The following is a 24679-nucleotide window of genomic DNA, read 5'->3' on the forward strand; positions in this document are numbered from 1 at the left end:
CTTGCTTGGAGAAGGAAATGAGTCATGCAGCCCCTGGAGCTGGTAGCCCATACTCCTGGCTCCTCCAGAAAAATGAGGAGGGAAGTTCAGGGAGTCTGGGGCGGAAAGCAGTGCCCACTTTGTTCATGTGTGAGTGTCCTCATTGGGGTTCTTGGATGCAGAGCCTTCCATGACCACTGGAAACTAAACTCTGCCTCAAAGGATTCACCTGGGCCCCGGGAATTGGGCTGGAGTTAGATGTGCCTCTGTACCCCCAGGATGGGCATGGGGATGGTAGCTGCTTTGTTAGTATCTTGAGGTTGTGGAAAGAAAAGGTGGCTCAGAAAACAGTCAGATGGTAAGCTGCTGGAATCCAGGCCAGAAGCTTCAGAGACTAAACCAGAACAGAATAAACTGCATGACAGTCCCCAAGTGAAAACCCTTCCTTTGGGCATGGTGACCATGGAGTGACAGTGTCAAGCAGGGACAGTGGCCTCTGTTTATTCTCTGGCCATGCCTTTTTCAGCAAAGCCTCTCTCCTCACTGTTTCCTGGTGCTTGCATGGGAAAAGTGTCCTAAATATGAGCTCCAAGAGAGTGTGAAGTGGACATCTCCAATAAACACTGGTGTGATTCAATGCATGTCTCCTTCAATCCACAAACAGCCTCGTCATTAAGCTACTTTACAGAGCAGGAAACTGAGGCTCAAATGTGCAAAAAGTGGCAGAGTGGGGATCTGAACCCAGCTGTAGCCAACTCGGAGCCTGCATGCAGCATGTGGAAGGTGAATGGGCCCTAGGGCGAAGGAGGGCCCCAGCTTCCCTCTGCTTGGCTTCTCATCTGTTCTGCTTTCTATCCAAAGGATTCCTTAATGGGGAACTCCCTCTGCCTGCATGTGACTATGCCTCCTTCAGCATGAAGGATGAACCTCTGCCCCAGCCCACTCCTCTCAGGACCAGTCTGGGAAGAACAGCCTGAGGACCACATTTGTGTCCCCTATCCCACCATCCATCTCCCTGTGTGGACCCAGGGCTGGCAGCTCAGGTGACTTGTCACTCCCCAGCCCCCAGCTCTGGCCTTTCTCTTGGCCCTTTGCACTCCACAGGAGAGAAATGCTTAGGCCCAGCAGGCCTGTGTACTCATTCCAAGCCTTACATCATTTCACCCTGAAGGAATGCTGGTCTCTATGCTAAGAGCCTAGCCAGGGCCTCAGAGAACTGCCAGGGATAGCAATGTCCTTGAAGTTGGTTCATCTTAATGAGGAGTCAGGTAGCAAATGAGAAATAAATCAGGAGCTATAAAATTTCTTTCATTAAAAAAAAAAAAGTCTGGTTGGCAAGCAAACAGAGCTTTTTGTCACTGAAGAATTTTGCTACTTTTTATTGTTTCTGCCACTCTTTTATCAAGCATGACAGTGTGTGTCTGATGTGCTCCCTGTATCTGTCCCTGTTCCCAGCAGGCCAACATTCAATTCCATATCCGGATGAGTCAGAGCTTCTTCTCCCCCTGACAGGTATGCCCTCTGGACTCTTCTCTCTAGAATACTGGGAGATGTGTGTACATGTATGAGTTTTACAGCTGACCCAGGCGCCTAGGAGACCCTCCCCACCTGAGGTGAAAGTCTATCAGAGGATGACTCCACCCAAGGTCTCAGAGACTCACAGTGTGTCTGCAGAGGAGATACGGCTCACAAACTACATCACTGAATAATTCACAGCATAAGGCTGGGGATTTAGCTCAGTGGTTCCACCGCCTGACTCGCAAGCACAGGGTCCTGAGTTCAATCTCTGGCACCTAATGATAATAATAATAATAATTATTATTATTTGCAGCATAATCATATGAGCAGTAGAAACTAACAGTGTGTGACTTTATGTCCTGGTTGTTTTGGTCTTCTGAATGTTTGAGGGAGGCAGGATCTAACTGAGATGGCTATTGAATATGACTTCATGTTAAGAGCCCAGAAAGTAGGTTCTATAATACACTTTCTGCAGTTTGGATGAGGAAACAAGCGTAAGAGAGGTGAAATGTGAGCATGGGCTCTGTGGTACAACCTAGGCCTATTCACTTCTAAAGTCCCTGTCTACGCTCTGTGTGCTGTCTTGTGCCCTTTGACTATAGTTTTCTAAAAAATATAGTTTGTTTGCTGTGTTTGTTCATAATAGTTCCAAAGAAAATTGGTAGGCAACTAGCTAAGTGAAAAATCATTACTGAAGCTCTTTCTGAAAGTATATTTCTAGCAGAAGCATGTGCTGGACTGACAGGTTGGATCAATGGATCAATGGTTGGATCACCTATTTGTGGGATATAAATTTAACTTATGCTTTCTGGACTTTCTTTATGAACACAGATAGTCCTGGTAGACAGCACTGGGGGAAAGGGCCCACACACAGCTGTCTCAAAACCTGTCTCACTAGGCTTGTTCCTGTCTCCTCTCAGGCATGTTGTAAGATCACAGAGATGCTGTGGTCCTCAAATGGTCCAGAGACACTCAGTATAAAAAGGAAGTGTTTGTTTTTCAGTCAAGTGAAGTCCTGGATTGTATCAATGGACATCTATATGTAAGTTTCCCATGCCCCTGAAACCTGGTGCCTGATCTCCCTGCCCCCGTCACAGGTCTGCTTGCTATTCCAGTCACTTGGTTGCCTCATCTGCCATCTTGCTGTCTCCCTTTCTTTCTCCTTGGCTAGTCAGTCCCTTGTTCCTGTCCATTCCACCTTCCCATGATGCTTTTGTACTTTCATCTCTCCATCCTCACAGCCTTAAAGCCCTCATCTCTTACTCAGACACTTCCATAGCCTCCTGACTACCATTTCATCTCACACTTCCCTTGACATGGATGCCATAGAACTAAGAATAACAACTGATATTTACTTATTGTAAATATACAGCTAACACCCCCATGAACCTTTCCTGTATTAGGACAGTGAATTCTTAAAACCACTCTCTGAGGCCAGCACTACTTTTCTTTTTGGTACCGGGGATTGAACTCAGGACCTTGTGCTTGCAAGGCAGGTGGCAGAACCACTGAGCTAAATCCCCAGCCCACCAGCACTATTATTATAGCCCTGTTTACTGAGGAAAAACCTAAGAGGCTGTTAAGTCTCTTGCCCAAAGTCCCACAGCTTGTGAGTGGCAGGACTGGGATCCAACCCAGGCATACCAGCTCCAGGTGCTATACCTTGGACTAGTACCAATCAGTAGCCTGTTGGGAACCGAGCAACACAGTAGGAGGTGAGTGGCAGGCAAGCAGTGTAGCCGTCATCTGTATTTGCAGTAGCTGGCCTTCCATTATGTTCTTACCTGAGCTCTGCCTCCTGCCAGATCAGCGACAGTGTTAGATTCTCACAGAAGCTCAAGCCCTACTTCAAACTGCACATGCCACAGATCTAGATTCAGGGCTCCTTTCAGTTATCCTGAAACCATCCCCATCTGCTTCCCCTATACCCCCTTGGGAAAATTGTCTTCTTCAAAACCAGCCTAAAAAGTTGGGGACTGCTCTCAACCACCCTGATCTTCCTTTGAGTTTCTGAAAACAAATCTGATCACACTTCTCCCCTCAGGAACACAACAATAAAATTATTAGCCCACCAGGGCCTTTCGGATAAAGCTATGACATTCATGCCTGGCACAGTTGACCCAGCTCTCAAAACTGGAACTTCGAACACAAATCACTCTGAAGGCATCACTGAGCTCAGTATCTGCTTTGTGCATTTCCACTTCTGCCCTGCCCACAGGCTCCCCTGGTCTGGAACATCCTCTTGTCTCTCTGCCCAAATCTAACTGATTCTTTAAAGGTGAAGCTCAAACATCACTCCCTGATGTTCCAGGTGGCCCCTGTCAATATTAATTACTCCTCTTTCATTATTGCTGAGTCACCTTGAGAAAGTTGTTGAAGTTCTCTAATTTCTCATCTGTAAGATGATGTGAAATAGGTCCTGTCTCTATTTTATCACTAATGTGAGTAAGGCACCCAATGCAGCTCCTGACATACCATAGGTTTGCAAGTGTTTGCTGACTGAGTCAACCCTAAGAATTGAATGAGACAAGAGTTGTAATGGGTACAGCTCATGAGAGACCCCTCACAAAGGTTCGTGCTGTGCATCATATCAGCTATTCGAACCCTGGCCTCAGTTGGCCTCTTGTCACAGTGAACTACAGTGCAAGCATCTGTCAGCTCATCTGTTGGGGTTAGGAACTCTGACTTGGACCCAGAGTACATACTCATTAAAACTTGAGCTGCCTGTGAATTCTGCCAAGATTCTTCCTACATCTGTTCAGTGACTGTTGCCAGGGAAACTGAAAGAGGAAATCCTAATGTTAAATGTTACTTTAAAATTATGCCAACAATGCACATTTGTTATAAAAACAATCAAATAATACAGAAGTGTACAAAATAGAAGCAATTCACTCCTCTAAATCCCTGTAAGCAGCCGCTGTTAACAGCTTGGAAAATTTCCTTCTAGACTTTTCTACAAAGTTGTACAACCAAGTAGGCAAATAGATATGTGCGAATGAATATTAATTTTAAAATAAGACCATGCCAGTAAAACAGTGTGCTTCATTTTCCACTTAATAGTAGGTCATAGGCAGATTTCCTTGGCAGCGTGTATACCTGGAGCTGTATCTTGTCATTTGCGGATGTATAGTGTTCCTCTGTCTGCAGGAAGGGAGGTCCCTCCCCACAGCATTTCCCCAGCAGTTAAAAGAGAACAAAGAATCCAGGCAAGCTGGGCAGATGTTTTGGTTTTCCCTTTAAAAAGAGACCAACAGTGGCAAGAATAAGTCTGACCTGGGCAAATGCTGTCCCTGTGTTCCTCCAGTGTTCACAGGGTTTCCTTTTGTCTACCCAAGCAGATTCATGACAGTCATGATGACACAGGGGTCCCAAGGACCAGCACTGTGGTCTCACTGATTGCTCAGCCCAATCTGGGATGCCCTGTTTTGTTTTTGTCAGCTGGGTAACCAAGGAGCTGATTTTCCATCCAATATCTTACCCTTCAACCTAGAGAAGAATATATTTTCCTGGCATCATTCAACTCAGCCCCAAGCTAGTCTTGACAGGTATCTTCAGTTTGGATCTTTCCAAACTGAATATTTAGCTTTAGGAATCACCTGTAAAAGAAGCCCAGTTCATTACTCACTCCACTGTTGAATTATGTGCCCAGCGTGTTTCAGACCCTTCCCTGAAGAAAGTGGAGGGGCACTGAGTGAACTGATCACTTACTATATGTCAAGCATTTACATTAATCTTCACAATAGCAAGGACTGGGATTCAGAGAGGTTTGGCATTTACCAACGTCCAGACCCAAGAAAGTGACAGGGTGGCATTTGAGCCTAGACTTGGGTGACTAAAAGTCAAGAATTTTCCATTATGTCCCGCAGACTCCAAGTCTAATAATGTAGGTCATAGGTATAGAAAAACACCTGCTACTTGTTCATCCTTGGAGAATGTACCCTAGGGTCTCTGGATGTACCTACTAAGTCACTGCCACACTCGACACATACAAAGAATTTGGCTGCCAGTGCCAGCCCTGCATTGCAGTCCCAGCCCAGGGGCAGAGGGTGGCCCACCTGCCTGGGTGAGAATGGAGCCCCCGTCAAACTTCACATGTGGCAGCCTCACAATTGGGCCACAGATTCAAAGCCAAGAATGAATCTTGTCCTCATTTCCTTCCATCTCTGAGAGTTTCATTGCCACCAGCAGGACCCACCTGCTGTCTCATCTTCCCAAAACAGCCCAGAAAGCCAGTGGTCTCCTACTCTCTTCTTTGTTCTATTTATTGTCACCATTTAGTTTTACCTAGAAGGGGTCGGTGTCAGTACTTTATACCTTGACAAACAAAAAATACCTTTTCTATTTTTCCTCCCTCTGTCACATCACTGCTTCTCATCTCCACTGGATTCATAGACTCAGGCTTGGGTACTTGATACAGCTCACCAGGTGTATGCAATTGTTGTACATCAATACCAAACAGGAGTAATAAGCACCAAATGCAAAGTGAGCCACTGTTCAAGTCTGGAGTGCCTTTCATCATACCTACAGAATGGAAGACAAATGCCCATGCCTTAGAGCTTCCAATAGCAAATGCACAAAACCCACCACTACCCACACCTGTTTTCTGTGGAGTAAAACTGAGCATCCAAACAGTGGGACTGGTAGAAGAGCTGGGGCCTGCTGGGAAGATACCCAGCTTTAGTGTCTGAGAGAAAGCAACAGTGAGATGCAGAGAGGAAAGACTAGGAACATCCACACTGTATTCCTTCCCCTGGTTCCCATCATCCCAGGACCAGATGCTCTCCTGTCCTGCCAGTTCAGTTATGTGAACTAATGCATCTCTCCTTCTGCCTATACCAGCAAGTTGGGTTCCTCTTATTTGGAGCCAGGAGAGTCCTAAATAATACAAACCAGGATGGGCTTCAGACTCAACCACACTGTCTCCATGTTGTACAATAAAGATAATTTGAGAATATAAATCATGTTCTTTTCCTTCAAACTTCCATAAAAACTTCCTTCTAACGACTTGAGTGCCAGACTGTCATATGCAGTCCCTGTGGGCTTCCCACTATAAGACCTGCTGAGGTGACACCCCCAGTGGTTCCAACTGTGAAGATGGCCCTCCCTTCCTCCACACCTCCACAGGTGTCACCTCCACAGGCTTTCTTCCCATCAAGATCTATTGTTTTGTTCCTTTCCTTCCTTTTCGAAAAAAAATAAAAACAAAGAAGCAAAACAACAATAACATTAAAGAATATAGATAGACCCAACTTTGAAATACAGCCTTTCTGCAGATGGCCCATATGCTTCTCAAGATTCTGGTGACAATGAATGATCCCTTACATCCCACAGAGCATTTCAAGTAGGAGTTTTACAGAGCTTCTGTTTACACACAGCTTCAGAGAGCACATCAATTTTGTGTTGGGAAAATCTGTCACTGCTTTTTCTTGCCTCCTTTGAACTTTACAAGCATCTCCCTTGGTGGATCTGAATGTGGGCTTTTTGCCTTTCTGACATTTGTTTGCTTGCTTTTATCTTTCATCTTTCCCCTAAGGATTTGAGGTGGCCAATAGCAAAGCACACACATACCAAATGTATAATAAAATAGAAACTGGAGACGCTTGATATTTGTAATTTAAATTCCCCAACTTCAGCTGTTCTTTAATAATGTTGAAGATCAGTGACAATAAATAATTTCAAAAATAATTTTGAAATCCCTTGAAATTCAAACCACTCAGCTTCAGCCCTTCCTTCCAGGGGTGGGAGAGGTGGGGGACAGCTATATTATCTATAGCAATGCAGTGTACTCCTACTTGTCCCCAAGGCCAGCAGCACCCTATAGGATGGAACTGGCAGGTCCTGGTCCAAATCCCCCAACTGTCTGTACTTACAAGTTCCGTCCAGGACTGGGTAGTTGACAAAGCAGGTTTGTGAGGGAAGATCAGGCATTTTGATGGATTTCAGTATATATATATACATATTTTTTGGTACTGGGGATCAAACTCAGGACCTTGTGCCTTTGAGGCAGTCAGCAGAACCACTGAGCTAAATCCCTGGCCCCTTAGTACATTCTTTTCCACTTATTTCATTCCTAGTGTGCTTGATAGTCAGATATAGTTTGAAATTTTTAAAAATTTTAAATGGCAAATTCCCATAGCTCCTCCTATCAACTAGAAAGTTCCCAAACCCTCTGTTGGAGCCTACTTTCATCACCTACTTTTAAGGTGAGAAGTCGGTCTGTTACTGTGTGATGGATGCTGATAGGAGACACAGCATTCCTGGGGGAGAGACATAAGACTTTGCTATTCATTGCACAATGAGCGGATGAGCCCCATGCCCAAATCATTCCCCCAAGTCACACAGAGTAATGCTGGGAGCCAGGTAGATGCTGTACATGCAATAGTTTTACATCCCAGCTGAGACACACAACCTGAGGAGTCCAGTGCTCTTATACTGAGCAGCAACAGCCTGCTCTTTGTCCACAGGAGACATTACCTCATCCCTGGAGGCTGCTTGCTACAAACATCACCCTGAAAAATGTCTGAGTAAAGAGTATTGGACTTACCTCCTTGGACTATATAGTGGAAACTTGCAGGAATGCTCAGCACCCATGACAAAGCATCTCTCTCAATGCCCTTCCTGTTAAGAATTCAAGAAAGGATGCCTGGATGAGCCTTGGAGAGAATGAGGCTCACTCTCCCACAGACACCTAGTCTCCTCACACTACACCTAGGACTGTAGGGAGCTTCTACATTCTAGATCTGTGACTTCCTCATCCACAGCCCAGTCCCATGGGCACACATGACTGACAGCTGACCTAACACCTAAGAGCAAAAAGATGGCTAATATTAATAGGGCCATGACTATCTGGCAGCATGCCAAGCCACACATTATTTTATTTAATCATTGCAAGAACCTTCGGAAAAGGTTCCGTCCCATTTCTCCTACCACCATTACAGATGAAAAAAGAGGTGTAGAGAAGGTTCAAACAAACAAACAGACAGACAGACCTTTCTGCCTGTCAACCAACTATGAAGAAATGGAGCCCAGACTTGGCCCACAGTCTGACTGGCTCCAGTCCACATGCTTGGTCATCTCACTGGCCTTTCCTGGTCAACATGGATTGTTCAGTCTTGTTTAATTTTTGCAAATTCTTCTCTGTCACAATGAACTCTTCATCTCTCTCTGATCTCAGCCTTTATCTCTACTCAGAGGCCTGGCTGGGATTCAGCAGTTTCTCAGTAGACTTTGGAATGAGCCTACACAAATGCTTTTCAAAAGCCCTCAGGGTGGTCTTCTGGGCTTCTAGAGCAACCCATCATGGCTCCACTTTCCATACCAGAGTGGGATAAAAGAGTGTGTGCAGCCACTTCAGGACTGACCACTCCAATGTCAGGTTACCTTATGCAAATTAGATAAAAGTACTCTGCCTTCAAGGCATTTGATTGCTATTTGTGAGAAAACTCCAAATATTTGTATCTAGGGAGATTCCTATACGTATGCTACCTCCTGCAATTGGATAGTGTGTAAGCTATATAACCATGCACAACCAGGCTGACTCTAGGCCTGGTTCTAGACTTGGTTCTACCATTCATTAGCAGAGTGATCTTGGGCAGGTCCAGGCTCTCTGAGGCTCATTTCCATTAGAAAGGAGGCAGTATCACTCTGTTCCCCTTGTTCATAAGATTTAAACTGCAAAATAGGAAAGAAATGGTGCTCAAGTCCCTTAGGGAAAACTATTCTTCTTGGGGTAAGACGAAAATATCAAAATCAGAGACAGGCCTGCCATATAAATCTGCCTTCAGCCACAGGTGGGAATCATTGGACTTTTTTTTAAGGTCTGTCTTCACAGTGAAAGAAGAGCAGAGCTAGTAGTAGTTCAGAGTGCCTTCAGTTTCATCTCCTCTCCCTTTCAATGACCTAATCCTCAAATCTTCCTCTCTTCTTTCTTCCTTCTCCCTATGAATAGGAAGCAATGATTCTTTGGGAAATTTACCTCTAAATAATGTTAGGCCAAAAATCTGATTCTAATCAGTCTCTTCTAGCCTCGGGGAAAGACGTTTTGCAGCCAATGCCTTTAAACAACGGTGCCAGGGAACTCGACACCTAGAACTGAGGGGAATAGCTAAAAGAAATGGCTTCCAGTCTGCGCTCGCGGCGCTGATGCTTGCCCCCTCTAGTGGCTTGCTATGGGAATGACCACCATTTTCTAGTACTGTATTCAGATGGAAAATTCTGCAGCTCCCGCAGACATAGTTTTGGCTCAAACCACAGGTTGGGGTGGGAGTGCCAGACAGGCTTGGTTTCAAACCGTGGTTTTGATTATCCTGTAAACTCCAGGCCACCTAATATCTCCTAGTTTCAGCTTTCTCCTCTCCCTCTGTTTCCCAGGGTTGCTAAGTCTCCTCAGTTTACCCACACCTTCCTAGGCCAGGTCTGGCACCTATGGAGGACTCAGTGAATGTCAGCATTTGCTCTACAGAAATGGGCAAACCTACTTGATGAGGAGGGATGGCAATAGGAAAGAGAGAAGAGGAATGTTTAGAGAGATGGAAAAGGGGCCTTTTCTCTCTGTTCTCTGATTATTTTGCAGCTATTAATGAAGAGAATCCACATTTTCTGGCTGCAGATCACTTGTAGAAAATGAGCTTAAAATGGCCCAGAGAGGCCCTTGGTTATTAAAGGAAGAGAGACTTAATATATATGTTTGCCACTCTTCCAGCTCTCCATAGCCCAGGGAGCCCGGTTCCCTTTAAGAGTTCAGATTTTAGGAGGGTTTTTTTTTTTTTTTTTTTTTTTTTTTTTACTGTCTTTTAACATGTCTGTAGAAAGGTATCCCTGAATGTCTTGACCAGGTAACAAATTTATCTACTTATAGATCCAAAGAATGGCTGCGCTACTCACACTGTCTACTCCACTGAAGCACATTTCTCTTAGGGCCTAACTATTTTCTAAATGGTGCTAACTCACTAGTGTCTCCTGTGACTCTTGAGATTTTGCTGCTTACGCTTCATGAACCACACTCCTCAGGCTAAACTTTGAGAAATCTCAAAAAGAAAAGAAACAGCAAGGGTTATTCATTATGAGTATCATAAACAGTGAGTGATCGATTTCCAATTCCCTGAGCACTGAGATTTCTGTTAGTTGATTCAATATTAACTGTGTGCCAGCAGTTGGGCTGGATACCAAGATGATAAAGATGAAGATCAAAACAGAGTTTGCCACACGGACCTTATGGTCTGGTGAGGGAGGCATTCTCCGACACAGACAGTCATGATGCAGGGGATACAGGATGGAGTGGAAAAAGCATGGGAGACAGAGTACTAGAAGAGACTTTACTCACAATGGAGAGAAGCAGGGACGGGATGAGAAGGTGCTGCAATAGGGCTCCTGGGAAGATGCTGAGATGATTTGGGGGTTCAAGATGTTTAGTGAGGATCAACACTAGTGAAAGGGAGTGAAGCTGGATTTGGTAGAGGAAGAAATAAAACTACAGTGCAATCCTCTCAAAACTCCAGCCAACCCAATGTGGGACTCTGGGGAGAAGATGGCCTGTCAGAGGGTCCTGAGTTGGGCTGAAACGGCTGAGCCTGTCCACTGTCCCTAGCTGCCAGGTCTCTGGAGGTACAGCTGACAGCTGAAGGCAGCCTCCTGATGCATTCCTCATGACTGGGGAGAAAGTCCTTCCTTGGAGGGTCACCTGGGTCTCTCAGTACCATGGTCATCTTGGAGCAAAGCTTCCTAAACTAAGGAGCATCTAAACCAAAATGTGAAAAGCAAGCCACCAGGTAATAAGGTGGGATGAGGGAGGAGTTGGGAAGGGACAGAGGAGACAGCTGGCGTGGAAGCTTGGGGAAGCAGATAGGTTATGTAAGAGGGACAAAATGAGGCAGAGCTCGGGTAAGGGTAGGCGTGCAGTGCAGAGATAAGAGGGGAAAGTATAGAAAGGACACACCTTGCAGGACCTTGTGGGCCACATAATGAGGCTACACAATGAACACAGGGATGGCAGTGGCATCCATGTGGGAGGACAGATTGGATATCAGCAAAGGGTGGTACTCTGAGGGATGGAAGCGAAGGCCCTCTTCGCAGAGTGTGGGTCCTCAAATGCCCCAGTGAAGGATGCCTCCTAAGAATAGTGCCTCTTCCTGACATTGTGTATGTGCTGGCTTGGATTCCCTTTGACCATTAGAAAGGGGCAGAATACCCCTAAGCCTTAGCAAGGCCTGGCAGCTTCTGCCTTTGCACTCTTGGAAGAAATCCAACTACTGCACTATAAACAGCTCAAGGCCAATCTTACTTCATCCATACCCTCATCAATCTTCCCCTTCTCCTATCATTTCTGAAGCAAATCCCAGACATTATGTCATTTTACTCAGAAGTATTTCAAGATGTATCCTTAAAATATGAGGATATACTTTAAAAAATAACCACAGCATTTTGAAGAGATGGAGGATTTGAGGTGCAAAAGTGGGGGCTTATCTGATCCAGGGGTCTGATCAAGGAACAGCAGAGTTGGAAAAGTCAGCAGCTTGGAGTTCAGAGGCAGCTGCTGCTGGATGGGGGGGGCTAGTCTTACAGGGTGTTTTGGAGGGGTGGGGTCTTGTTCTTTGGTTTCTTGCCTCAATCCTGCTTTGAGTGTGAATATATATTTGCCTGTCAGAGGCACGAAGTTTGTTGATTATTCACAGTTTCAGGAATATGATGCAGATGAAGACCAAGGATGAGATTCAGGCCTTCCTGCTGAGAAAATGTGACCCTCTCCCTGAGAAGTTCAAAATAAGAGGCAGTCTGGAAAGAATTCACAGGAAGATATGGAGGACTCAGGAGAAAAAGATGTGAAGCCCAAGATAGTTCTCACTCAGCAGAAGAGAGGGAAGATGAAAAAGAAAAGCATAAGCCAGCCACGGCAGGCAGCCTCTAAAGCAACTTCTGCATGGAGAGACACTCATGGGAGATGTGGGCAGGAAGAACAAGTCAGGGACGAGGTGCTGTGTGGGAGAAAGATTCTGGCAACCATGGAGATTTCCTTACAGAAGACGATGATGATAGTGACTTTGTTGTTCCAAAAGAAAAACTGAGAAAAACAGAGAAAAGCAAGCACCTAAACCCAGGCTAAAACTACACCACCAAATCCAGTGAAAGACAAAGGGAAAGTGGGTCACCCTACACCCTCAAAGAAGGAGAGACTCCCTCACTGAAAGAGAAAGACAAGGAAGCAGAAAGCCCTCCTACAAAGAAGACACCTGCAATCCCCCACCCAAGAGATCTGGAAAGAAGAATCTGAAGGTGAAGGCTAGTCTGAGGTGTATTAAAAGTGATAGTTTGGGGAGAGAATTTATCAAGAAAAAAAAAGATAAAGTGAGAATCTACTTAAGAGAAGAACATGGTTTGGCTATGGCTTGACTTAAGGGTTTTCAGTCCCCCTCCCCATTGTATTGAACATACAATGTTACCTTTTTGTCTAATTATTTCCTCATTGCCACTGACCCCTTTCCCAGTGAAAGCCATGTCAAATTAATCATTGGATTGACTGCTCATTTTTAAAATTTTTAATGGAAGGCACATCATAATTGTAAAGCAATTTAAGTTTTAATAAGATTTGAGAAGAATATTATGGAATTTTGCTTTCTGCTAAATAATAGCAAGTTGAACAGTAATATAAAAGCATAAAAACATTTTAGTTAAAAATAGTTGGACGTTAAAATCAATTGTCATCCATATTAACATATAATCGTGGCAATATTATACAAGTGTAAAGGTTTTCTAAAAATTATGGCTTTAAACTTCCACTGATAAGGTAAGTAGGAGATAAGATGGACTCTGAATATATAACCACAATTCTGTCATCTATAAATGGTTTCTTGATATAAATAAGTGGTCAGTGTTCAAACTTGCTGTTGTCTCAGAAATGTAATAAATGCTTATTTTTTTACAATTAGTTTTAATTGGGATCTGAGCAAGGTCCAGTCATTTTGGCTAATTGGTATAGCTTTTAAATCTTTTTATAGTTTCTTCTTGCAACACTTCTCCCCTTCTTACCTTTACCCACCCCACTCTGACCCCATGATTTATTTTCTGAAGAAACTGGGTAATTTGTTCGTATTATTTCCTCAGTCTGGATTTTTATCTCAAAAATATGTGTTCAAAATGTTCCTTTGTATTGTCTTGAAATTATCAGTTGGATGAGGAAAGTTTTAAATCAGATGAGATGGAATTTTCAACAGGATCAGGTTGGACTAGACATTGAATACTTCAAATTTACTGGTGTACTGTGGAATCTGCCCCATGTGCTGTTAACAGGTAGAAAAAGACAGATTCCATGGTGCACAGGTGATGGGAAAATTAAAGTTAAAGCATGCTTGTATCATGCACAGCTATTCAATCAGCTAATAACAAAAATATAACTATGAATACTTTGGTGTTGATTTCCAACTTGATTTCAATTCATTTCCTGGACAGAGTTTATAGATCCTCTCCTCCAAGTTCTGCCCTATTCTTACACCACTGGTCAACAGCTCTAGGCAGCTGTTTCCTTGAAACAGAGCCCTTGTTACAAAATGTTGAAAATGCTTTGCATACATTGTCTATCAAAATTCACTTTATGTAGCAAATGTTATTACTTGGTGGCTAAGGAGGTTTGCTTCTTCCTGGTGCTCTTTGCATAAAGTTCCTCATTGTTGCTCATTGTAAGATAACAAGTAATCCACACTCTAGTGCTGTGATGACGTTGCTCTACCCACTTTTGATCAGAAGGGTAATTGTACTAGGCCAGGTATGAGCTGAAATGGGTTCACTCTTATGGGCAATAAGGCTATGCCTGGGTTCTAATGCAGCTTTACCAGACATCCTTTCTATTTGCAACAGCTTAGGGCTGTTACCAAGCAGTCATTCCTCTCCCCTTTAATCATTGTAATTTTATCTTGCAATATTTGAGGGGCTAGGTGGTGAAGCCTTTCTACTCCTCCTGGACCACTGTACAAGGAGGCCTGGGGGCCCATGCCTGGACTAACAGATAAACAGGTTTGGCTATACCCTGAGTAGTAGTTTTCTGATAGCTAAGCACTCCACAAAGAGAAAGGGGCCTACATCTTGGGAGGTGCTCCCAGTTCACTCCTGGGCCACCTATCAGGAATGCCAGGAGAAGCAACCCTGCAGTGGGTGGGCACTGACTTGGTGGACTTGAAGATAAGGCTTTGTCCATTTCGAAGACCTACCAGCTTCTACCATGTTTATTCCTGACTGAACTCTCATTTCTGGAAATGTTAACTGGTGCTTGGGCCAACTGTACTCATGTGCTTGACCTCATTTATATCTTTTATGTCATTCTCAGAAATGGCCCTCCCTGGCCAAAGTCTTATTTTCTGGACAGAGACACAGAATGCTTGGAATTTACAGACTAAGATGGAACACAGTGAAATAAGAGCAATAAATATGAATAATCCATCTCTTTTTGGCAGTTTACAATGTACTTTCATGCACTTTCTTTCACTTAATCCTCACTGCAAGTCCAGTGAAGTAGGTTGAACAAGAATTCTTATCCCCACTCTTCAAAGAAGGAGACTCAGATGGACAGATGCCTTGCCCAGAAACCCTGGATTGTAAATAGAAGGAAAAGGCTCAATGCTTGCTGTCTTCTGCAAGTATAAGGAGGGGGTGGGGCACAGCCCATGCTGGCCCAGGACAAGAGCCCAAGTACAAGCAGCTCAAGGGGGCAGCCGGATCTGTTGGAGGGCCCATGCTAGGAACAGAGGTGTGAATGGGCCTCACCCCACCAAGAAAAAGTGGCAACTGAATGAAACACTCATGTGTGAGACAAGAGCCAACACATTCTCTTGGCATGCTTGAATCTTAGAACTAGAAAATCACCTTGGCCCAAGATAGAAATAAAGAGAACATGAAAGTTAGATAATAGGAAGTAGGGAAATTTTTTCAAATTGGAAGGCGAACATGAGATGGAGGGAGGAGGAAGGGAAGGGAAGGGAGGAAAAAAGGGTAAAAAAGAAAGAAAAAATGGAACCAGAACTTTTGCAAATAAGAATGGGGATCAAGAGGTGGAAGGAGCAGGGAGTGATGAGAAGGGTAGGAGATGAAAAAAGAAGTAAAATATGTTATGAACATGTACCAACTCCCATGATCAATGTAATCACTATTACAGAAAATATGTACTAATAAAAAAATCATCTTGGCTTGTCAGTCTATCCTGTTCTTCAGTATAAAACATCCTAAGCCTGATTTAATGTTTGACTAATCTGTTTCTAGTTCTATATTCTCCAAAACTTATTTCACCATGTTTTACTCTCTTCTTCCAAAATTTATAAGCACTAGTTATGTGTCAAGCATTCTGTTAAGCACTTTAGCTATATTAATATTTAATTTCATATTAACAGTGTAATTCATAATTATATATGCACCTTAATTTCTGATATAAATTAATTTTAGTAATACAAGAATGAACATACAAACAGACAATAGCCAGACCAGATACAAAAATAGAACCAGTTCCAAAATCTGCAGCCACCAGTCCAAGAAGCGAACCACGACTCTATAGCAATTTGCCCCTGGAAAGTCAGAATTTAGTCAGTAACTCCAAGCTTTCCTAATTGTTTACTCTGCTTCTCACCTAAGAGCAATCAGAGAGAGCCAAATATACACATGAGATGCCAGCACACCTGAAATCCTCCCTCTTTTCACTCTAGCTTACCACTGTCCTGCCTGCCTTTGGGTCTCAACAGTTTGTTATGGCAAGCTCTGAACAAACAGCCTCTGTGTGTTCTAATATGGGATGGTCTTTACTTATTCTCATAAGTACCTGTGAGGTATATATTGATATTACTTCCAGTTTCTGTAAAATAAAATTAAGTCATAAGATCACCAATCAATAAGTATCTACTCAAGAGCTTAAGTCCAGGTCTCACTATAAAGTTCATGCTCTGAACCACTTCATCCTGAAGACCTCCAGAGCTTCTGCTTAGTCTGCATTACCAACCCTTGGGCTGCCTACCAGCCACAGGAACTTTCCAGAATGTCCAGCCTAACTGTCAGATTGGTCTGGGAGACAGTTAGAAGTCCCAGGACGCCGCCTCAGCCCTTAGTCTCTCTTGGGCTCTCCTCATCCTCCTGGTAATTCCAGGAACTCACCTTTAATCCTCTGGTCACCTGCTTTGCTCCTCACTCTTTTCTCCTCCAGGACAAGATGGAAACTGTTAGGGGTCTCAGGATATCCCAGTTTCCCTTCTTTGTTGACACTCTTGATAATTATGGCCAATTATATGAGAAAACAGGGCAAAATACTAGGCAATCTAACCCTCAAATAGCACTCACTGTGGGACAGCTCCTCTGCAGTAAATGCACTAATATCCCCATTTTACAAATAAAGAAACTAAGGCAAAGAAAAGAAAGGTAACTTGTTTAATATTACACAGCTACTAGTAAGCTAGCAGAGCAAAGGTTCAAACCCAGGTAGTCTGAGTGTGGGACATAACCAGACTCTATACTCTATGCTAGATGTTAGAATACAAATACAGGAAAGTTTAAATATTCCAGAATCCCAGTTACACGTAGTGCAAGTTGCCTCCTGCTTGCACAAAGCCCCCTGCCCAGAACTCATCCCTTGAAGTCATCTTCATCGCTGATGGCCTTCACCAGAACCGAGGAAAGATCTCACAGTTTCCTCACTCATCCAGGAGGGAAGGAAGGAGGCACTAGAGAGCTCAAACAAGTCACGCTGGCCCCCTCCGAACTTCAGCCGACAGGGAGGAGGAGGAGAGAGACCTCTGAGGTGTACAGTGTGGAACAGCAAGAAAGAGGGCAAAGGCCAGGGGGCAGCAGTGAGAAAAGATACCGCTCTGGTTAGGGGGATGATCATTCTGCAGTGGCCATTTTTGCATTTCATCTAGGTTCCTGCCTAACATTGATTACAGGAGAGTGGAGGGAGGGGAAGACAGGATTTCCAAGGAAAGCAAAAACTGTACATGGGGAGTTCTGGAGAGTTCTGGGGACCTGGAGAATGGAGTTCAGGTATAGTCCACGAAGCTGGCTTGCTTCCTCCCAAATAAAATGCACCCAATTGGAGGCCTGTGGGTAGGTGTGGAAGGTGGCATGAAAGAAGTGAAGGAGAGAAGAGTTGTGAAGGGCAGGCTGAGGCATGAATAGAACAGATGAGGCTGTAGGTAGATTGAAGTGGTATTGGTACCTTTGTACCCATGTTGGCATACGAAGGAATTCAGCCTTTATCCACAAGTAATGGGGAATCATTGGATGTTTTAAAACAGAGGGAAAGTTTCATTCACTCATTCAAAGAATATTGAGCCCGTGGCCTGTGGCAAATATAGTACCAGGTGCTGGAGAGGCAGTAGAGAGTAAGAAGAGTCAGGTCTCGCCATCTGGAGTTTACACTGAAGTCTAGGAACATTTCGACAAGTAAGCCCACAAGATGTGTAAGGTTCCAACTGTGAAGAAGGCTGGGGAAGGAGGGCACTTAAAGGGACTCAGGGATGTTTCTCTGAGAAGGCGACAAGTTGAGATGAAAGGTTAGTAGGAAGTAAGTAGGTAAGGCCAAGGGAGTAGACTTTGAACAGCAAAAAAAAAAAAATTTAATTCACTAGATTTGGAAATAATTGAATTTCTTTCTTTCTTAGACAACAGACAACTAAAAGCATATACAGACTTTTCCACCAAACAAAAGTAAAATAGGATTGACACATAAGGCGGTCAGGTTAAACTCAAATAAAGCAGCACTTTAATTAACTCAAAGCAAAGTAGGCTGAGAGTGATGTAAATATCAGGCCGGGGTTGAGAAAATGTCTTTGGAGTTCTATTTCCTTAGACAAAGTTAAGATAAATGTGGAATGTTGTGCTTCCTTGTTGGCAGTGAAACCCTACCTATGGGCCTGGTTCTTGGCAGGGAGCTGTAAGTGGCTTACAGGTCTTTGGGGACCTGAGCAGACAAAAGGCTGGTGGGAAGCCCAAGGTGTGACTTTTCTATGTCACATATCCGTAGATCTCAGACTCTTTCGGCAAGCATGGAATGCTCTATTTTCAAAGGCCATAATAGGCCAGGAGAGAATATGTTACATTTGAGGCATGAAAAAATAGATGTTTGAAGCTCAGAAGAAAGTTTGTGCGGGGCAAGTTGGGCCCAACAGGCAGGCAGAACACAGAGTCACAGGCACTCTGCAGGCCACGTCAGGAATTTTAAAGCCAGGCTTCTCAAATTTGCCTGATGACAACAATCATTGGAGTTTTTATTAAATAAATATTTTACTGAGAATCTCCCCTGAGAATTCTAAAAGATCTGTATTGGGCCCCTAGGAAGTATCTTTTTAGATTTTCTAGGTGATCCTTAATTTTAGGAGAGTTTAGAAAATTTAACAAAAGCCATTCATTTTAAGTAGTTAAAAGGAAGTGACCTAATCAAACTTGCAATTCAGGAAAAACAAAGGTCCATCAAAGTCTGTCGAAAATCTGTTTGTCAGAGTCAAAGTGACAGACGGTGAACACCTACTCCAGAGAAGCAATGATGGAGATGAAGAGATAAATTGGTGATAGACAGGGGGCTAGAAGTAGAAGGGTGTGTTGAGATGACAGTTGCATTCCGGCTCATGTGGCTGCACAATTGACAAGGCTATTGGCTAAGACAATTGACATTGTAGAAAGTTTACCAATCATTTTGAGCAAGTTGAGTTTGAGATACTGTTGAAATATTTCAGAGAAGACATCAAGTAAGCAACTGAGTGCATCTAAAGATCAGAGGAGATATCTGCAATGGAAATATAAATATGTTGGTTATTTGCTTGCAAGTGGGAATTAAGAGCTATGAGTATACTTGAGATTGCTGGGGAAAGAGAATGGAATAAATATGAAAGGGAAAAAAGTCTTGAGGAACTGCATTTAAATAACAGAACAAAGAAGAAAACATCCAATGGAGACAGAGAAGGAAATAGTAGAAGGACAACTAGAAGATGATATTCCAGAAGTCAAGATTGAATCTGTGTTTTAGGAGAAGCCCTAGGGCTGTTATGATGATTACAGTCAGGTGCACTTTGAATAATCTAAAAACTGGTGTTCTCTAGCCACAGCAAATATGTCTCTTGAGTCTGTATTGATGCCTCTGGCTTACTATTGTACTTAACTGATGTCTGCTGCTGGCAGTAATGAGACTCCTAGTAATCAAACTATTATTGAGTGAATCAGTCAAAAGAAGAACTTGACCATGTGTTTTTCTTTCTTTATTTCTTTCAAATATAATTTTGCCACATCAAATCCCTTTAAAGTAGTTATATCTACTGAAAATTAGGACAAGAGAATAACTCAGGCTCCTTTTCCTTTGAACCTCCCATAGCTTTTAACTGAACTATAATAATAGAAATATGCCTTTATAGGTCTTCCCAGTTTTCAGACTACATTTGAAATCGTCTGAAGTGAAGATTAAGCAGTTAAACTAAGAAATGGGAACAAAGCATATTTTAATGAAAAAAACAAATTTTTTAGCTCCAGGTGGGGCATTTAAGGGAAATATTTGATATCCAGAGAAGAAAAAGGCTACTGAGAAATAAGGCAGTGCCCAGAAGACTATGAAACTTCTTTCACTGTGATACAGCAAACACTTTTGGTGACAGTATTTATAAGAATTATAAGAGGAAGTGTAGCACACTTGAAAGCATCATCACAGCTAAGATAAAATCTTTGAGCAATTTAGAGACCGAAACTATTCATCACAGCAGATCTCCTATGGTGTGAAGAAGTCCTTCCTGTGGCACTATGTTTATGAGAACAGGGTCTGGCCTGGCAAGAATGACCCAGAAACTCTCTGAAAGGAGAGAGTGCAGATCTGGATGTGCAGAACCCTAGCCATTGCATCACCAGCTGTGGGGAAGCCTTACTGTTAAGGCTGGGTACCAGGTTTGCTTGAGCACTGCTGTGTGGGTGGTGGCATATGTTCCAATCAAGACAGATGAAGTTGACTCTGCTAATCATTCTACAAACATCATCACATTTAATACTTGCAACAACCCTATGAAGTAGTTACCATCATTATTTACATTTTAGAGGACAGAAAATAGGACTCAGGGAGGTAAATGATTTGCCTGAGCAGATACAATAGCACAGCTAGTCTGCAGGCCTGGGTTCTGAATCATCATGTGGAATGCCAATGAGGTTTAATAAACCAGGCTATCTTGACTTCTTAATGAGTGTTTGCTTCTGCTCAGTTCTCCCTTAGAGAATCCAGAAGGAATGCAGCCCTGCTGAATTAAGAGCCCTTTTAGGCAAGATGCAGGAAATGTTTTTGACAGGGTGAAGCAACAGGTGAAGACAACAATCAACAGCTGGAGTCATCATTCCTGGGCCAAGACGGGGTGGACATGGTGATGGTCCCCCTTTCAGAACAATTCTAAACAAACACATCTTGTTGCTGTCATGTAAATTTAGCCTTCTCAAGGTTTATGAGGTTGGTGGCACCATCACCAGTGAGACAATCAACTAGGCTAAGACTCACAAAATAAATTCACAGCTGGTAAATGGTGGAGTAGGGGCATATACCTATGTTGTCTCTAGGGCTGCTCACTTTGCAGGCAGTGAATAACAGATGCCTGTCATTTGAATGTGCTCTGTTTGGGGAGAAAGTCTCCTAATGTGCTAGTCAGGAGGGCTTCCTTTTTATAAGTTTCCTTTAAACCTCAGAAATGAATAGTTGGGAGTTTCTTCTAAAACTGAGCATGAATCTGAAGCTTTGGGAAAACAGGTCTGGGGTTTGGGGTCTGGGCCCTAAATCAGGGCACAACTAGTTTCATATTCATCTAGCCTACTGTGTTCTGGTCCCTTTATTTCTGTGAGGATGGCTGATGCCACTATGAAAATCAGTCTTATATGTGCTGTAACACATTACCATAAAATCAGTGGCTAAAAACATCACACACATATAGTGATGCTCTCCTTATAGATCTGGAGGTCAGAAGCCTAAAACCAAAGAGGCAGCAAGGTTTCATTCCTTCTGGAGGCTCTAAGGGACAATCCATTCCATTGACTTTTCTGGCTTCTAGAGGATGCTTGCATTGTTTTGGCTCATGGCCTCCACCTCCATCATCATACTGCATCTCTTTATATATATTTTTTCTGCTTCCATGTTATAGAACCTTCTCTGACTCTGATCCTCTTACCTCCTTCTAATGATTCTTCTACATTGACACTGAGTCACTAGGCTAATCCAAGATAATTTCCCCATCTCCAGATCTTTAAACTAATCACATCTGCAAGGTGCCTTCATCATATAAGGTAATATATTAACAGATTCCAGAGATTAGACCATAGAAGTCTTTTGGGGTCATTATTCAGCCAGCTGCAGGTACCACAGAGATTGCTGCCCCATTATTCATTAATGTGAGGACTACTCCTCTCCCCTGCTGATGGTGAGCCTCCCTGGTGCTTCTGGAAAGGCCAATCTCATCCCTCCACAGTTCCTCCCTGCATGGACTCTTAAAGATGGCTTTTTCAGTTCTTACTGACATGCTTAATTGTTTTCAAAAGCATACTCTGAGTCAGAGTGATGAAGTCAGAGTGATACAGTCTTTCTGGCTCAGATATGCATTTTCCCCCAAGACATTATATCTGTGTGATGAGTTGGGGTGCAGACTCCCCCTTCCACTAATCCAGAATTAGGGGAGAGGATAAAATTCCGTATCTCTTTATGTATTTAAAAGAAGGAAAACCCTCTGACTTAAAATGACCAGTAATCTCACTGAAGATGCTGTTGTTGCCATAGTAACCGGAGGCTAGGGAATGAGATTCTCTCACCTCTTCCCTATTTCCCATCCCTCTGTACATTTTCTTAGCAATTTGCCATTGGATTCATTTATTAGTATCTCAGGGCCACTCTTCTGCCTAATGAAAATAATCCTGATTCCCAGGAGAGGATATCTCTATCAAGTAAATCCAGCCCCCAGGAATGGTAGGGTACATTGGAACATCGAGATCTGCTTTCTCCAGGCAAATGGAGAATCTGCAGATGTGCTCCCAATGAATAAATAATAAGCATCCCATGCCCTGTGTCTGTGTGCTGTGTGTATAAATGTCTACAATAACGAGGGGTAGAGAAGGAAAGCAAGAAAGGATAGAGCTGATCTAGGATCTAGAGAGAACAGAAGCTGCTGAATCCACTTGTTATACCCTCTCCTCTGTACCCTTTTCCAAGAAAACATTCTAAGCCTCCCTTCATCCACCAAACATAATCTGGGGCCCAGAAAAGGCCTAGAATGCCGTGAGCTGAAATCTAAGTTCTAGGATGGAAAGATCTGATTTTGTTTTCCAGCTGTATGATCTCACACAAAGCAATCTTCCAATCACAACTTCCTCATCTATAAATTGGTATCAAGATCTCTGACCCACCCGCTTTGTGAGACCATGGTAATGATGAGAACAGATGAAAATGTGAAGGTGTTTTCTGAATGTTGTATGGAATTATCTATATGCAGCTGTGGGTGGTAATGATGATAAGGATAGTCATTTCCATACTTTGAGTTTTTACCACGTGCCAGCTACTAGTGCTTTCAGGCCTTGTTTCATTTAAGCTATTTGAAGGAGGTAGTACTGGAGCCTCTTTCCCTTATCTAGCTGACATAACCATGTCCAGCATCATGCAATCACTAAATGACAGATTCAGAGCCTTGCTCCTACCACTCTACTCTGGAGAGACCATTGAGGCATAGAAGGTAAGCAAATCCTAGGCTTTGCCCAAAGGATTTCTCTAAGTGGGCCAAAATCTTGGGTCTATGAGGCTGAACCAGGGGGAAGGGTGTCCTAGGTTCTAGGCAGACATGGAGACTAATGCAATATCAAGTGCCATGTAATAAAGGAATTTAGGATGCTGGACTCAACCTGAAGACTAGAGTTACAGGGGAGGATTCTCATGAATCTATGTCCTAAGAAAAGATACCTGCACTTAGAGGGTATCACTGGCCTGAGTCCAAAATTATTAATGAAAAATTGCTTCCCAACATACAACATTTATGTGTTCACAGAAACCCAGTGGATTAGGTATTATTATACCTGCCTTTCTCTTAAGAATGGTGGGCAGCAGCACAATTAATCCATTGGGCATGACAAGAAAATAAATGCAAAGGGAGAGAAGCCAAGAAAAAGATGAAGTCATGACAATGATAAGTCAATATGTATCAGTTATAACCATCAATGTTAATGGTCTCAATTCACCAATCAAAAGAAAGAGACTGGCAGAATGGGTCAAGCAGCAAAATCCAACAATATGCTGTATACAAGAAACACACTTAATTCAAAAAGAAACTCACAGACTGAAAGTGAAAGGGTGGAAAACAATACTCCATATGACAGGAACCTGAAAAAAAGCAGGGGTAGCTATTCTCTTTGCAGATCATGTGGATTTCAAACCAACACTGATTAAGTGAGATAAAGAAGGACCTACATCCTTGTAAAGGGAACAATCCAAGAGGAAGAGATGACAATCAAAAACATATATGCACCAAACACTAGTGTGCCCAACTATATAAAACAAATACTAATGGACATGAAAAATCAAATAAGCACTAATACAATAATAGTTGGGGACCTCAATACCCCACTGTCACAAATAGATAGATCTACTAGACAAAAAATAAGTGACAAAATACTAGAACTCAATCAACAAATAATCTAGTATTTGTTCAATACTAGAACAAATGAACTTAACAGATGTTTACAGAGTCTTCCATCCCACAAAATCAGAATACACATTCTTTTCAGCTGTGCACAGGTCATTCTCCAAAACAGACCACATATTCACTCATAGAACATGTTTAAGTAAGTGCAAAGAAATTGAAGTTATCCCCTGTATATTATCAGACCATAGTGTGATGAAACTGGAGATCAATAGCAAAAGAAACCGCAAGAATTTCATAAACACATGGAAACTGAAAAACACACTTCTGAATAAACAATGGGTCACAGAGGAAATTAAAGAAGAAACCAGACAGCTCCTACAACTAAATGACAATGACAATACAACATATCAGAATCTATGGGACACAATGAAAGCAGTCTTATGAGGGAAATTCATAACAGTGAATATCATATTAGGAGAACAGAGTGAGCCCAATTAAACAACCTGATGCTGAACTTCAAGCTTCTAGAAAGAGAAGAGCAGGACAAACCCAAAGCTCATACAAGGAAGAAAATTATAAAAAGCAGAACAGAA

At 42.9% G+C, this 24679-nt stretch overlaps 1 pseudogene across 1 annotated transcript; it reads left to right on the top strand.

Annotated features, from left to right (window-relative positions):
- Positions 1-2: 2 nt before the first annotated feature.
- Positions 3-16234, top strand: LOC147827877 (uncharacterized; annotated as a pseudogene). Its single transcript, XR_015451620.1, has one exon. The product of XR_015451620.1 is annotated as an uncharacterized LOC147827877 (transcript).
- Positions 16235-24679: the final 8445 nt, after the last annotated feature.

Source organism: Heterocephalus glaber, unplaced genomic scaffold (assembly GCF_053883595.1).
Source record: "Heterocephalus glaber isolate CG9 unplaced genomic scaffold, H.glaber_assembly_v1.0 deba00001429, whole genome shotgun sequence".
Classification (NCBI taxonomy): Eukaryota; Metazoa; Chordata; class Mammalia; order Rodentia; family Bathyergidae; genus Heterocephalus; species Heterocephalus glaber.